The sequence below is a fragment of the Nicotiana tomentosiformis genome, chromosome 7 (genome assembly GCF_000390325.3).
Source record: "Nicotiana tomentosiformis chromosome 7, ASM39032v3, whole genome shotgun sequence".
Taxonomy (NCBI): domain Eukaryota; kingdom Viridiplantae; phylum Streptophyta; class Magnoliopsida; order Solanales; family Solanaceae; genus Nicotiana; species Nicotiana tomentosiformis.
In genome coordinates, this window is record NC_090818.1 from 128,992,872 (window position 1) to 129,008,139 (window position 15,268).

General features: G+C 39.6%; 1 long non-coding RNA gene across 1 annotated transcript; it reads left to right on the forward strand.

Moving 5' to 3' along the window:
* Nucleotides 1–6,192: 6,192 nt before the first annotated feature.
* Nucleotides 6,193–12,153, forward strand: LOC104109438 (uncharacterized). Its single transcript, XR_001971837.3, has 2 exons — nt 6,193–11,315; nt 11,424–12,153. It is a non-coding gene; the product is annotated as an uncharacterized lncRNA (long non-coding RNA).
* The last annotated feature ends 3,115 nt before the right edge of the window (nt 12,154–15,268 follow it).

Consider the following 15,268-nt stretch of genomic DNA (forward strand, 5'->3'; position numbering starts at 1 on the left):
GGTCAGTTGGGGAGAGGCTAGCCGAGCAGGCCTACATATCCAACACCGCCTCCTCCTCGGGGTGCTCTAGTGCGGCCCTATTTTAGTGCCATGCCAGAGAGTTCCTACTGCCTACCAACTATTCAGGGTTCTTCCAGTGGGTATTCAGGCCACCAGGGTCAGACTTCAGGGCATCAGTCTATTGTTCTGAGAGGTTGTTATGAGTGCAGAGATCCTGGCCACATGAAGGCATTTTGTCTCAGACTTGGGGGCAAGTCAGTGCAACATGGTCAACAACCTATGATTTCAGCACCACCAGCCGCACCAGCCGTCCGACCACCCAGAAGTGGAGGGCAGGTGGGTAGGGGCCGTCCTAGAGGTGAAGGCCAGCCAGGTGGTGCTCCGGCCAGATTTTATATTTTTTCGGCCAGAATAGATGCAATGGCCTCAGATGTCGTGATCACAGGTACTATTTCCGTCTGCAGTAGGGATGCTTCGGTATTATTTGATCCAGGGTCTACCTATTAATATGTGTCATCTCTATTTACTCATTTCCTGGATGTTCCTTGGGAGTCCTTGGGCACTCCTATTTATGTGTCCACTCCTGTGGCGATTTTGTTGTTGTAGATCAGATCTACAGTCTTGTGTAGTCACATTCTGTGGTTACGAGACTAGAGCAGATCACATATTACTCGATATGACCACCTTCGAGGTTATCCTGGGCATGGACTGGTTATCTCCATATCACACCATCCTTGATTGCCACGCCAAGACGGTTACCTTGGCGATGCCCGAATTGCCTAGATTGGAGTGGAAGGGTTCGTCTGTCAGCACGCCTAGTCGGATCATTTCTTTGAAGGCTCGACACATGGTCGAGAAGGGTTACTTGGCTTATATAGCCTATGTTCGGGATACTACCGCAGAGTCTCTGGCGATTGATTCAGTACCAATAGTTTGGGAGTTCCCCGATGTGTTTCCTTCTAACCTTTTAGGCATGCCACCAGATCGTGACATTGATTTCTGTATTGACTTGGCTCTAGGTACCCAGCCTATATCTATCCCACCATACCGTATGGCTCCAAAAGAGTTGAAGGAGCAGCTTGAGAAGTTGCTAGCAAAGGGGTTCGTCCGGCCAAGTGTATCACCTTGGGGTGCACCGGTGCTATTTGTGAAGAAGAAAGATGGGACTATGCGGATGTACATTGATTACTGCCAGTTGAACAAAGTTACCATTAAGAATAAGAACCCGTTGCCGCGTATTGATGATTTGTTTGACCAGTTGCAGGGTGCTAGGGTGTTCTCTAAGAGCGACTTGAGATCGGGGTACCATCAGTTAAAGATTCGGGACTCGGATGTTCCGAAGACCGCTTTCTGTACTAGATATGGCCATTATGAGTTCCTAGTGATGTTCTTCGGCTTGACCAACGCCCCAACGACGTTTATGGATTTGATGAACAGGGTGTTCAGGACTTATATTGATTTGTTTGTCATTGTTTTCATTGATGACATTTTGATTTACTCACGTAGCATGGAGGAGCACGAGCAGCATTTGAGAGTGGTGCTTCAGACCTTGCGGGAACAGAAGCTATATGCTAAGTTCTCCAAGTGTGAGTTTTGGCTAGATTCTGTAGCATTCTTGGGGCATGTTGTATCAGGCGAGGGTATTGAGATTGATCCCAAGAAGATTGAGGTATTTCAGAGTTGGCCTCGTCCTACTACGGCGACTGAGATCAGGAGCTTCTTGTGGTTAGCAGGTTATTATCGCCGATTTGTAGAGGGCTTCTCATCTATTGCAGCACCTTTTACTAGACTAACCCAGAAGGGTGCTCCGTTCCGTTGGTCCGATGATTGTGAGGCGAGCTTCCAGAAGCTCAAGACAGCTTTGACTACAACACCAGTTCTAGCGTTGCCTTCCGGTTTAGGGATGTATACTGTGTATTGCAATGCTTCATGCATTGGTTTGGGTTGTGTATTGATACAGGAGGGGCGAGTAATTGCATATGCTTCACGTCAGCTAAATCCCCACAAGAAGAATTATCATGTGCACGATTTGGAGTTGGATGTTATTGTTTATGCTCTTAAGATCTAGAGGCATTACCTTTATGGGGTATCCTGTGAGGTTTACACTGATCATCACAGCTTGCAGCATTTGTTCAAACAAAGGGATCTCAATTTGAGGCAACATAGATGGCTTGAGTTACTGAAGGATTATGACATCACCATTCTTTATCATCCGAGCAAGGTGAATGTGGTCGCGGATTCCTTGAGCATAAAGGCAGAGAGTATGGGTAGCTTGGCATTAATTTCAGTAGAGGAGAGGCCACTAGCTTTGTCATTCAGTCCTTGGCTAACAAACTTGTGAGGTTGGACATTTTAGAGCCTAACTAAGTTCTTGCGTGTGTCGTTGCCTAGTCTTCACTATTGGAGCAGATCAAGGCCCTGCAGTTTATTGATCCGCACTTGATGGTCCTCAGAGAGACGGTACTGTAGGGTGGTGCCAAGGAGGTTTCTATCAGTGAAGATGGTGTTATGTGACTCCAGGGTCATCTATGTGATCCTAATGTCGATGGCTTGAGGGAGAGGATTCTAGAGGAGGCGCACAGTTCTCGATATTCCATCCATCCAGGTGCTACGAAGATGTATCACCAGCATTATTGGTGGCGGCAGATGAAGAAAGACATAGTTGAGTATGTGGCTAGATTCCTAAATCGCCAACAGGTTAAGTATGAGCACCAGAGGCCAGGTGGCCTACTCCAGCAGATGACTATACCAGAGTAAAAATGGGAGCGCATTACTATGGACTTCGTAGTTGGGTTGCCGCAGACCTTGCAGAAGTTTGATGCAGTTTGGGTCATGGTCGACAGGTTGACCAAGTCGGCACACTTCATTCCGTTGTGACTACGTATACTTCAGTGAGATTGGCCCAGATTTATATTCAAGAGATAGTTCGGTTGCATGGCGTGCCTGTTTCCATCATCTCAAACAAAGGCCCTCAGTTTACTTCTCATTTCTGGAGAGCAGTACAGAGTGAGTTGGGGACCCGCATAGAGCTCAACACGGCATTCCATCCACAGACCGACGGGCAGTGGGAGCAGACAGTTCAGATCCTGGAGGACATGCACAGAGCATGTGTGATTGACTTTGGAGGGTAGTGGGATCGATTCTTGCCCTTGGTCGAATTTGCTTACAATAACAGTTATCAGTCTAGCATCGAGATGGCTCCATTTGAGGCTTTATATGGTTGGCGATGTCGTTCTCCCATTGGATGGTTTGAGCCCGGCGAGGCTAAGTTATATGGTACGAATTTGGTGAAGGATGCCTTGGAAAAGGTAAAGTTGATTCAAGAGTGACTCCGCACAACACAGTCCAGACAGAAGAGTTACGCGGATCAAAAGGCGTGTGATGTATCATTTATGGTGGGCGAGAAGGTTCTATTGAAAGTCTCACCGATGAAGGGGATTATGAGGTTCGGGAAGAAGGGCAAGTTAAGCCCAAGATTTATAGGCCCATTTGAGATGTTGAGACGAGTTGGAGAGGTTGCTTATGAGTTTGCTTTGCCTCCCAGTCTATCGGGAGTCCATCCGGTCTTCCACTTATCTATGCTCTGGAAGTATCATGCCGACCTATCACATATGTTAGACTTCAGCACAATTCAGCTAGATAAGAGCTTGGGTTATAAAGATGAGCCAATTGCCATTGTTGATAGACATGTTCGCCAGTTGAGGTGCAAGAAGATTTCTGCGGTAAATGTCCACTGGAGGGGCTAACCAATCAAGGAAGCAACTTGGGAGGCCGAGGACATACAGAGCAAATATCCACACATATTCAGCACTCTAGGTATAATTCTAAACCCGTTCGAGGACGAATGTTTGTTTAACAGGTGAAGAATGTAACAACCCGATAAGTCATTTTGCTTTTTAGAACTCCGTTCCCTAAAATAAGACTCCCCGTATGTGCTTTTACTACTTTGTGACTTGCGGGGATGGTTAGTTAGGAATTTGGAAGCGTTCGGGTAGACATCGAAAACACTTGGTTCCTTAAGGTTGGTTGAAAAGGCTAAGTTTGACTTCAGTCAACGTTTTGAGTAAAGGACCTCGGAATCGGGATTTGACAGTTCCAATAAGTTCTTATGATGATTTCGAACTTGGACGTATGTTCGGATCGGGTTTTGGATGACCCGGGAGCATTTCAGCGCCTAATAGTAAAGTTGGTTCTTTGAAGGTTTTAAAGTTCTTTAAAATTTGGTTTGGAGTATGTTTTGATGTTATCGAGGTCTAAATGGGATTATGAGATCTAAAATAGTTCCGTATAGTGATTTAAGACTTGCACGCAAAATTTGGTATCATTCCGAGTAGTTTAAGTACGTTTCAGAGCGTTGGGAGTGAAATTGAAGAACTTGAAGTTCATATTTTGATTCAATTAGTGTGGGGTGTAATTCTTGGTTTTGATGTTGTTTTGTGTGTTTCGATAGTTTGAGCGAGTCCGTCTTATGATTTCAAACTTGTTGGTACGTTCGGGCGGGACCCCGGGGGCCCCGGGCGTTAAACGGACAAGGCTCGGATCAAGATTGGACTTGAAGGCAAGTGCTAAAGCCTTCAGCTTCTAGTGTGATCGCACCTGCGCTTGGCCAGCCGCAGGTGCGAGAGACGAGTGGCAGAAGCAAACCAGCCAAGGCTGCCCAGGACCGTGGGTAACAACTTTCTTTGAAGATTTCCAGAATACGGGCACGTGGACCCGGGGGGTGAATTTTAGGAATCCTACATTTGGGATTGGGTAATCCTTTTATTAGTTGGATTAGGAACTTTTGAGAATATATTGATCATTTTATATAATATTTGATTAGTTTTGAGTCATTTGGCACCGATTTGGGGTTTTGAGCACAATCTTGGACCGAAAAGTGGGCTTTGAGACGAGGTAAGTCTCTTTTCTAACCTTGTAAGAGGGAATTAACCCCGTAGGTGAACTTAATTGAAATGTGCTTCTATTTGTGGGGGGCTACATACGCACGAGGTGACGAGAGTCCGTACGTAGCTACTATTCATGCTTATGTCCGGGTAGTTCAGGTTTACACCATATTTTGTTGGCACTGTTATTTGATTATTTTTATTAATTGCTTTGAATAGAATTGAGGTTGAGGATTTCTTTCAAGTTTTAAAGGTTTTAGTTAAATCTTCTTATTTTGGAAGAATTGAGGGATATTATGATAATTCGAGAAATTCTATGTTCAACCTCGTCGCAAGTATATTTCACGAGCAGGGTAAATTTTCACTATCCTCATGAAAGCGGGCCGATCACTTCGGCAGGTTAATAGATGCATCTATGTTTGCGCCGTTCGACCCTTGGCAGTGCACATAATATATTTATATGTATTTTGGATCGGGTCATACATCCTCGGCATAACTCGTGCGAAATAATACTGGAAACTCCAATATGTTTGATATTGCTTCATTGGTTTGATAGGTTAAATGATTAAATGAGAGAATTGGGTTGGTAATTGCTATTCGGTGAAAGGATTGACTATCTAAATTCTTGCCTTTTGAGTTCTATTGTCATTTATATGTCTCATGTTTAATTAACAGTTGTATATATTTTTATTGTTGGCCCATAATAAGTGTCAAAGTCGATCCCTCGTCACTACTTTTTCGAGGTTAGACTAGATACTTAATGGGTACATGTTGTTTATGTACTCACGCTGCACTTCTGGACTTGATGTGCAAGATCTGAGGTAGGTGCTTCTGGATATCTGTCCGGCGCACATACTTGATTACTACTGCGAGACTTGCGGTGAGCTGTCTTCCTAGCCCGTTCTGCAGCAGCGGAAGTCTTCCTTTTGCCTTATTTATCTGTCTATTTTGTTTTAGATAGTTGTGTAGTACTCTTTTATATATTCTACTAGTAGCTCATATACTTGTGACACCGGGTCTTGGAAGATTATGTTAGTAGACACTTGATAATTTTTGGGTTATTTATCTCATCTCACATGTTTTAAAAATTTTGATCTCTCATTTTTTTATATAAAAAAACCTCCATTCCTTAATTGTGTATAAATTAAAAATCAACTATTTTTAAACCGCTAAAAGAAGGATCACAGAGTTAATTTTAAGTTGACTTGCCTAGCGGCAACGTTAGGCGCTATCACAGCGTATAGGAAAAATTGGGTTGTGACAATGCTCTTTCGCTAAATTTTAGGAAGCTGAGAGATTCCCTCTTACACCCTCTCTCATTCTCTCATATAGTACACTCTCACACTCTATATAAGAGACCTCACATTCCCTCTCTCTCACACACTAATTCACTGCAATTTTCAGAAAGTCCTTTTCATTCATCTTCTTTCTTATTTTTCAACAGAAGAATATCTTTCCTGGAATTCCAGCCTTAAATTTCAGAAAAAGAAAAAAAAAAGTTTCTCAGTTTCCTTCATTTTTTGCTATTTGATTTTCATTTTTTTGGGTTATGAAGTTTAGTTTAGCTTCATTTTTGTTGTTCACTGTTGCTGTATCAACCTGTAGCTGCCTCCTAATTCTAGCTGTGCTGCTCAAAATCAGAGGCTATTTTCTTCTTCTTTGCTTTGTTGCTTTTAAGGTACTAGCTTCGATCTCTTTTCTATGTATCAGTTGTTTAAATGCTATAGTATTGAGAACTTGCAACCATGGGTTATTTATGTATTCCATAAGTGTTTCTTGTAGTAATTAATCATTTCTGTGTTCGAACAAGTGCATTTTTTCTGTGTTTATTTGCAAATTTCCAATCAGATCTGGAATAAGTTTCTAGTATGTAAAGCTAGTATGAATTTGGACAAAATTGCATATGGTGTGTTGATTATGTTTGAAAATAGGTGTTGTGATTTAAGAAGTTTACATGAAAGTATTTTGAGATACCATTAATCATTAGTCAGAAATGGAAGTGGAATTAAATTTTTTTAGGTGAAGTAAAGCAGAGAATATTGTTCATTTCAAGCCTTCTTGTCTCTGATTAGCACTTAACTGGATCTGGAAGTTTGAAGGAGGAATATGGAATTGTGCACGTGATTGACCTAACCCAATTGATTTAACTTTAGTTTAGAATTTGAAGATAATATCTTCCTATAAAATTAGTGTTCTGTATAAAGAAACATAGACATGTTGATCATTTCAGTTTATTCATTGTTGTAATTAATCAATAGACAAATAGTTGTGAAGTTGCCTCTGCTTCTCGTTGTTTTAAGATGTTACATCCGTCAGTTCTGGGTTTTCAAAGTTTGATTCAATTTGTTAGTTGCTTTTGTTGTTGATACTCCCCTGTTGAGATCCAGCGCTCCATTTGATTAGCCTCTAGTTGTCTTCTCAACTTGTTTTGGAACACTAAATGCACACATAATCTCCTACACTTATGTTCGAGCTGAATCACTTAGCCTCCCTCATTGATCGAATGTCGAATTTGTGCTCCTGTTATAGCGTAATTCAACTATTTTCTGGTAGTACCTTACTAGTTGGATCGTAAATAGTTTAAAAGTAATGCAAACTTGATTATTGTTTGGACCCATGAATTAATTTAGTAGTTGTGTTAAAACTAGTAAGTTGTTTCGTATATGTTAGCGTTAAGTTAACAGGTTATTGTAATGAACAAATTCCTATGCATAAAGACTCCCTGTTTAAGATCCATACCCATTTGTTTCCGTTTTAATCGAGTCCCATAATTCTTCCAAAAATGATGTCCATACTTCAATATCTCACAACAATCCCAAATGTAGGTTATAACATTTCGAACAATTATAGTTTGCTCTAGGCGCGTTTAAATAAATCATCGTGACTATGGATACGGTTTCCATGGCATAGTCGCGATACATAAATTCCAATTCGAGTGCGCGTTTCACGCGACTCTACCATAACTTCAAATAACAATAATAAACATGTTGTAAGTAGTAAGTGCATTTCACGTGATGTGATTTACAATATGTACAAAAACAACGAGTGCGCGACATCGCGACTTGTTCAAATAAATTCCATAAATTAAAAGCGGTATAGAAGAGTAAAATGCACAATATGTCAAAAATATGTAATAAATCAGATAATTACGCCAAGTATTAATTGTTAAGCGACTCTGCTAAAACCATAAAATTCGGGAGTGCCTCACACCTTCTCATGAGTTAACATATTTCCCTACCCGGTCTTCTACGTTCGCAGACCATAAATAAAGTCAATTTCCTCGATTTGGATTTCTAAAATAAACCGGTGACTTGGGACACCATCATAATTATTCCAAGTGGCGACTCTGAATTAAATAAATAATCTCATTTCGAATAATGTCACTTTAATTGGAAAAAACTCCTCTATTCTTCGAAAAAATAAGGTGTGACAAGTTCGTAATGAGTATGATGAAAGAGCTAACATTCTTTTTTGGACTCCAAATTCATCAATCAGAAAGTGCGAAATTCATCTGCCAAGCCAAATATACGAAGAAATTGATTCAAAAGTTTGGAATGAGCAATGCCAAATCAATTGGAACTCCTATGAGCCCCTCTACAAGTTTAGACAAGGATGAACAAGAAAAATCAGTATATGATACAAAGTATCGTGGAATGATTGAATCTCTATTATATATAACTACTAGTAGACCATATATCATGTTCAGTATTTGTAAATATGCCAGATTTCAGTCAGTTCCTAAGGAGTCACACTTAACTACAGTAAAGCGAATAATTGGCTATCTCATTGGGACCACTTCTTATGGACTTTGGTATCCATGCTCTAACAATTTTAAACTTGAGGGATTTTCAGATGCTGATCTTGCAGGTGACAAGGAAGATAGAAAAAGCACAAGTGGCACTTGTCAATTACTGGATAAGGCATTAATCTCCCGAAACAGTAAGAAATAGGGATCAATAGCTCTTTCACAACTGAAGCAGAGTACATTATAATTGGACAATATTGTGCTTAATTACTATGGATGTCACATTAATTGGGTGACTATGAATTATCTTTTAAACCTGTTCAAATATTCTGTGATAATTCTAGTGCTATTTGTCGGTCTAAAAATCCTGTGCATCATTTTAGAGCTAAGCATATAGATATTAAGCATCATTTTATTAGAGATCGTGTTCTTAAAGGTAACATAGAGTTATCAATTGTAAGCTCTACTGATCAATTAACAGATATTTTTACAAAACCCTTGCTTGAAAATAGATTATGTACATTACGAGACTCTTTTGGCATTATTTCCATTAATTCATAATTTTAAGGCCTTTGTGATATTTTTTATTTTTACCGTCACTCAATCTGTATATTTCCTTATGTGTGTAGGGCATTAATTGTGTGTCTTTTACTTTTCCTTTTTCACACATTTTCATGCCTTTTCAGAAATCAGTAAATCATAGCGTCGAATTACTGACGCCTTTTCGTCTGTACTCAACCGCCAGTTATCATCTTTTTAAATCCAAGTCTCATCAATCATTCTCACATTGTTTGTATCTTCATTCCTCTTCTCCAAACCCTACTATGGCGAAAAATTACAAAAATCCCTCTGCTTCAACCTGCAAAAGCACTCGTTCTAGAGCAAAACCCTCCTCTCAATCTCTTAAACCAGTTAATCTAGGATCAGACCATTCTGAGGATTTTGCCTCTTCTCAAGACCTCTCAGATGATGCGTGCAGTCTCAACGAAAAAGTCCTTGGAAAACGACCCATGGAATATCCGCAAAAGCACTTATTCTAGAGCAAAACCCTCCTCTCAACCTCCTAAGCCAGTTAATCTAGGATCAGACCACTCTGAGGATTTTGCCTCTTCTCAAGACCTCTCAGATGGTGCATGCAGTCTCAACAAAAAAACCCTAGGAAAACGACCCATGGAAGATCCCCCTGAAACCTTCACTCCCAAAAATCCTAAAACTGATCTGTGAAGTTCTCTCGAGTCTGACCTAAATTTTTGGGACACACGCAACAAGGATGACTTCATTGCTTTCAAAGACAAGCATGTAGCCCATGGATGAAAAAACTTTCTCTGCTTGCCTCCTCCAGAGGTATATGAACCCCTTGTTAAACTGTTCTATGCTAATCTTCGCTTTAGCAAACCTGACAAGTTAGAAACCTTAGTTCTTGGCAAACGCATTGTGTTGGACTGTGCTCTGTTTGACCCTATTTTTCAGTGTAGTTGTTCTGGTTTCTCTATGATTTTTAAGAATACCTAGCCTGATGATTTTGAAATTTCTTTTGATCAAGCAAAAAGGTGTATAGCTGAGTCACCCTCTGATTCCCTTCCCAGTCAACTAGGACCTAGTGATGTTTGTTTTGAAACTCATGTCTTAGCACATATTGTGGCAACCACTCTTCTTCCAAGAACATGATCCTTCTCTACTTTCTCCCTGATACCTTCCTAATTTACTGTCTTCTGACTAAACATAAGGTCAAGTTGTTTTCTTGGGTTATCAATTTTATGATAGAGAGTGCCGATGATTCCACGAGTCTTCCATATAGTATGGTCACCACCCATCTGCTAGAAGCCAACAACATATCTCTTGTCGACTATCCCTATATCACTGTCACCAAGTCTTACAACTCTAGGGGATTTGCTAGCATGTGATATATTTCTGTAAAAGGAGCTTGGGTAAAGAAGCAAGAAGGTGAATCCAAGAATATCCCCTCCGACTCAAAAGCGAAAACCTCTGTGTCTCTTCCCAGTGTTGGTAATCCTGATCTTTTAGAAAAGATAGCCTTCATCAACAAAAAATTAACTGTCATCAAGGACTCTTTAACCTTAATGCAAAGCATAATTGAAGATGTCCATGGAGTGGTAAAGGAGACAGGCTCTGACGTGTCCAAGATCCGAGTGCAAATTCGTAAGATTGCGGAAAAAATAGTAAAGACTTTTAAAGAGGTGCACGACAAAATTGATGGAATCTCTGTCATAGTGAATGGAAGTTTTGATCGCCTCAAGGAGGCTATTTGCAATACCCATACTTACTTTCTGCGATGTTGATGCATGGTTGTTTAAGGTAATTTTTTTTGTTTTGCTTCTTTTGAGACTGACGGTTCAGTCATAGGTTGTACTATTAGGATAATTACTTCTGTTCTGTATGCTAAAGTAGGTTATAACTTTTTGTTGATGCCAAAGAGGGAGAAAAAGCAGGCTTATGGGCACGTGTTCCTCTGTATTCCCTATTCAATGTGGTTGTTTTGTAAATTTTCTTGCAGATGTTTAACTTGCAGGTACATCATACAGTATAATACTGAGGGGGAGTCGACTACAACCACTGCATAATAGAATGTCCAGCTGAAAGGGAGTCGACTAGACACATCTAACAAGAAACACAGTTTGAGGGGGAGTTGACTACAACACACTCAAAGTCAACTGATAAACATGGAAGTAAACTGAGGCTATTACATTGTTATTTTGTCATCATAAAAAAGGGGATATTGTTAGATCTAAGTTGATTTTAATGATGCAAAATAACGAATTATTCTTTATGTACAGAAACAATCCTTAAGCAATGGAAAAGGGACATAGAAGAATTCAGACGAAAAAGGAAGGAGTAGCGAAAAATCAAAGGCAAAATCAATCAAGGATTTGGTATGAGATCAAGGAGGGTATTATAGGAAGGACTTCAATCAAAGGAGATCAAGGGCATGAAATTATGTACTGAAGATTCCTCCATATAAGTACATCAATCAAGGTAGAAATCAAGGGATTTGATTTGATATTTCCAATAACAGAAATATCCACTCAACAAAGGAAGAAATAAACAAGACCACAAGTCAAGAAAAATCAACAGAAGAAATATTCTACACTTGGAAAGAATGAATCTACGATTCATTCTCAGATCAACTCCCTTGGGTTTGCAATTGCTCAAGACTCACAAGACATGAAGGCCTCATAAAGTATAAATACCCATTGCACCAGCTTTGAAGAAATATACTTTGAACGAATCACTATCACTCTTTTTGTTCTACTCCAAACAAACATTGTAATTTACATTAGATCTGTTGTGTAATTAGTGAGTAGAAAAAGAAAAAAACACTAGTGAGGCATTATATCAAGAAGCGAGAAGTGAGATAGTAACTAAGCTGTTGGTGTAAAGCTATATCAACTCTCTTGTATCGAGAAACTTCAAATACTGAAAGAAAGAACACCCTTGCAACCCAAGAGGATTGGACGTAGGATTCACATTGAATCCGAACCAGTATAAAAATCCAGGTGTCTTTAATTCCTGTATTTTATTTCTGCTTTATTTATATTTTGTTCTTACCTTCAGTTGATTAATTAGTAAACTAGTCAATTATTTAGGGTACAAAAAGAAAAATCAACAATTCACCCCCTCGCCTCCCTCTTGTAATTTCACGATGAAGATTACTCAAAATTATATAAAGAGACCAAATTAAATTCCTATCCAACAACCGATGTAGGATAAACTCACACACATTTACGCTTTGTTCAATTTGATTAAATTTCAGTTTGTTTGTTTTTTTACATCGTAACACTAAAATTGTGCTATATGAAAATAATTTGGTTACTAATCACATGATTCATATCCATTTATCAAACTAGCTAGCAAATATCTGAAAGAACATGGAACAATATTAGGTTCTTATGATCAATTATAAAATATTAGGTTCTTCTCAATGATCATAAGCTAAATTGAAGCGTTCGCATAATAAAATTTACCCTATGTATTGAATCAATATCTAACCAATATAGTGATTAAGTTAGGTAGCGTATGATTCAGTTTTTACACTTTAACTATTGTTTCAAATTTTTTGATATGCATATATACTGGTGTGTGGCTATAATTCCATAGTTTTGTACATTATGTGCCTTGCATTTTACATGCTTTAATGATAAATTACACTTTATTTGCGCATAATGGAGTCTATTTTATGTGTAGGTGAATTGGAGATGAAAGTAGAGCAAAAGGGATACTTAAACGTTGAAAGTGTGCTCGAGAACAGTGAAAAGGAGAGACCTGGCGAGGCCAGCTTAAACCAGGCTTTAGCCTGGCGAAGCCAGCCAAAAGCCAGGCTTAACCAGGCTTTAGCCTGGCGAGGCCAGCCAAAAGCCAGGTTGAAACAGGCTTTAGCCTGGCGAGGCCAGCCAAAGGCCAGGCTGAAACAGGTGTTAGGCTGGCGACGCCAGGCCTGAGGCCAGGTCCAATCATAGTTTTGAAGATTTAATTCGTTTCCGGGTTTGACTAGGACTTGGCCTACACTTTTAGGATTTCTTCTACACATATAAATAGACCTAAAAACACCACTTCGAGGACTTTTTGGCAATCAGAGGCAAGAAGAGCTGGTGGACCACCTGTTGGGAGTTAGAATCATCAATTTCTACAACTTTTCATCTTTACTCTGTATTTTAATTATGCAAAATATTTGGGATATTGTTACTATGAGTATGAGTAGCTAAATTCCTAATCTAGGGTTTTTATGGAACCTATTGAAGGATGATTTTTTTGTTACGTTAATATAGATTTACCGTAGTATTTTCTCTATTTGTTCAACTATATTATTCTTGTGGTTGATTGAAAGGCCCTCAATTAGCTGTGCCTATTTAGTATGTATTACTCGAGAGAGAGTGCATATTTAGGTAGTTGTTGAACAACATCACTCCTAAACGTATATGTGGGATCAATACGGAGGTTTAAAGGTAGGTTTAGGGATAACAAAACCTTGATGCGATCTGAGTGAGCTGTACTTAATGCCAGCTAGCGTAATTCGCGAGAATATGCCTAGTAAATTATGGTAATTACTCGGGAGAGAGTTACGACAGTTAGAGTGCTCATGGTCGATAGAGATGACTTAGGCAAATTTGTAGAAAACGTAGCGAAAAAGATTCCGACAATAGGGGAAATCACAACCTTAGATCATTCCGATTCTTGTTTACAATCCGTTCGTAGTTAGTTGTTAATTATTACATTTTCATTACGTAATATTTAGTTAATAAAACCCAATCTGTTACTTAAATATTTCTGAAGATTGATTGTGTGAATTTGTGCGAGTCTAGTAGCTGTGTTTGATAGGTTAATTCTCTGTGGGATTCGACTCCAGACTTATTAGCCGGAATATATTTGCAACGACCGCTTAGTCCTTTTTATAAGGCATAGTTGGGCGTGATCAAATTTTGGTGCCGTTGCCGAGGAATTAACGGTGTTATTAATTGCAGCTAAAAGAAGTGCTAGAATTCTTAGTGTAGTCAATTTTCTCCCTTCTAAACCAAATACATTTAAATTTTAACGTTTGTAGTCTTGGGTGTCACAGGTGCATGCCTAGGAAATCTTCAAGAACTGGTGAATTGCTCGAAGAGTTATCAGATACTAAAAAAGTTTTCAAGGCACTAAATCGTGCAAACAAGAAAAGCAAACAACAACAAAACTCGACAGAACAAATTGAACCAAACATGGCTGACGGAATAGAAAATCTAATCAACAACAGAAACAATGAGAATGAACCAAACATTCGGGGTGTGGTGCCTCTTGTACCAGAAACAACATTATATGATTGGGCACAACCCACCGCCGACAATCTGGCAACCGCAATTGCAGTCCCTCATATACAAGAAGAATCATTCCAAATCACAAATAACATGCTACATTTATTGCAGAACAAGGGACTGTTCTTAGGGTCACACATTGAAGATCCTCAGCAGCACCTGAAGAATTTCCTGTCAATATGTTTAACGCAAAGGCAACCTAACGTAACACCGGACGCAATAAAACTTTTGTTGTTCCCATTCTTGCTGACAGGAGAAGCTCAGACTTGGCTTAATTCATTCCCCATAAATTCCATCACTTCCCGGGATGAATTAGTCAAGTAATTTTTGAACAAATTCTACACACCAAATAAAGCTGCCCAATAGATTGATGATATATTGAGCTACAGGCAGAGACCAACAGAATCACTACAAGAAACGTGGGAGAGGTTCAAGGGCATGGTGGTTAAGTGTCCACATCATGGTATTCCAGATCAGATGTTGGGGCGGAGATTCTACATGGGACTGGCTGACAGCTTAAAGGCCAATGTTGTTGCTTCAGCAGGGGGAGCATTTCTGAGTAAAACATTCGTAGAATGCAAGATCCTACTTGATAAGATAGCACAAAACTCAGGATAGATGACAAGAGCCTCCACGATCACTCTGGTAGTTCACTCAGTAGCGTTGGACCCAAACAACTCCATAGCTGAGAATGTGGCCACTCTAATGACACAAATGAGTATCCTTACCAAAAAGATTGATGAATCAGGCCCGAAGCATCAGGTTCACATAGTTGACACAACTAATGGGGGCTTATGTACACCATGCATTAACCAACCATATGTTTGCTCGTAGAG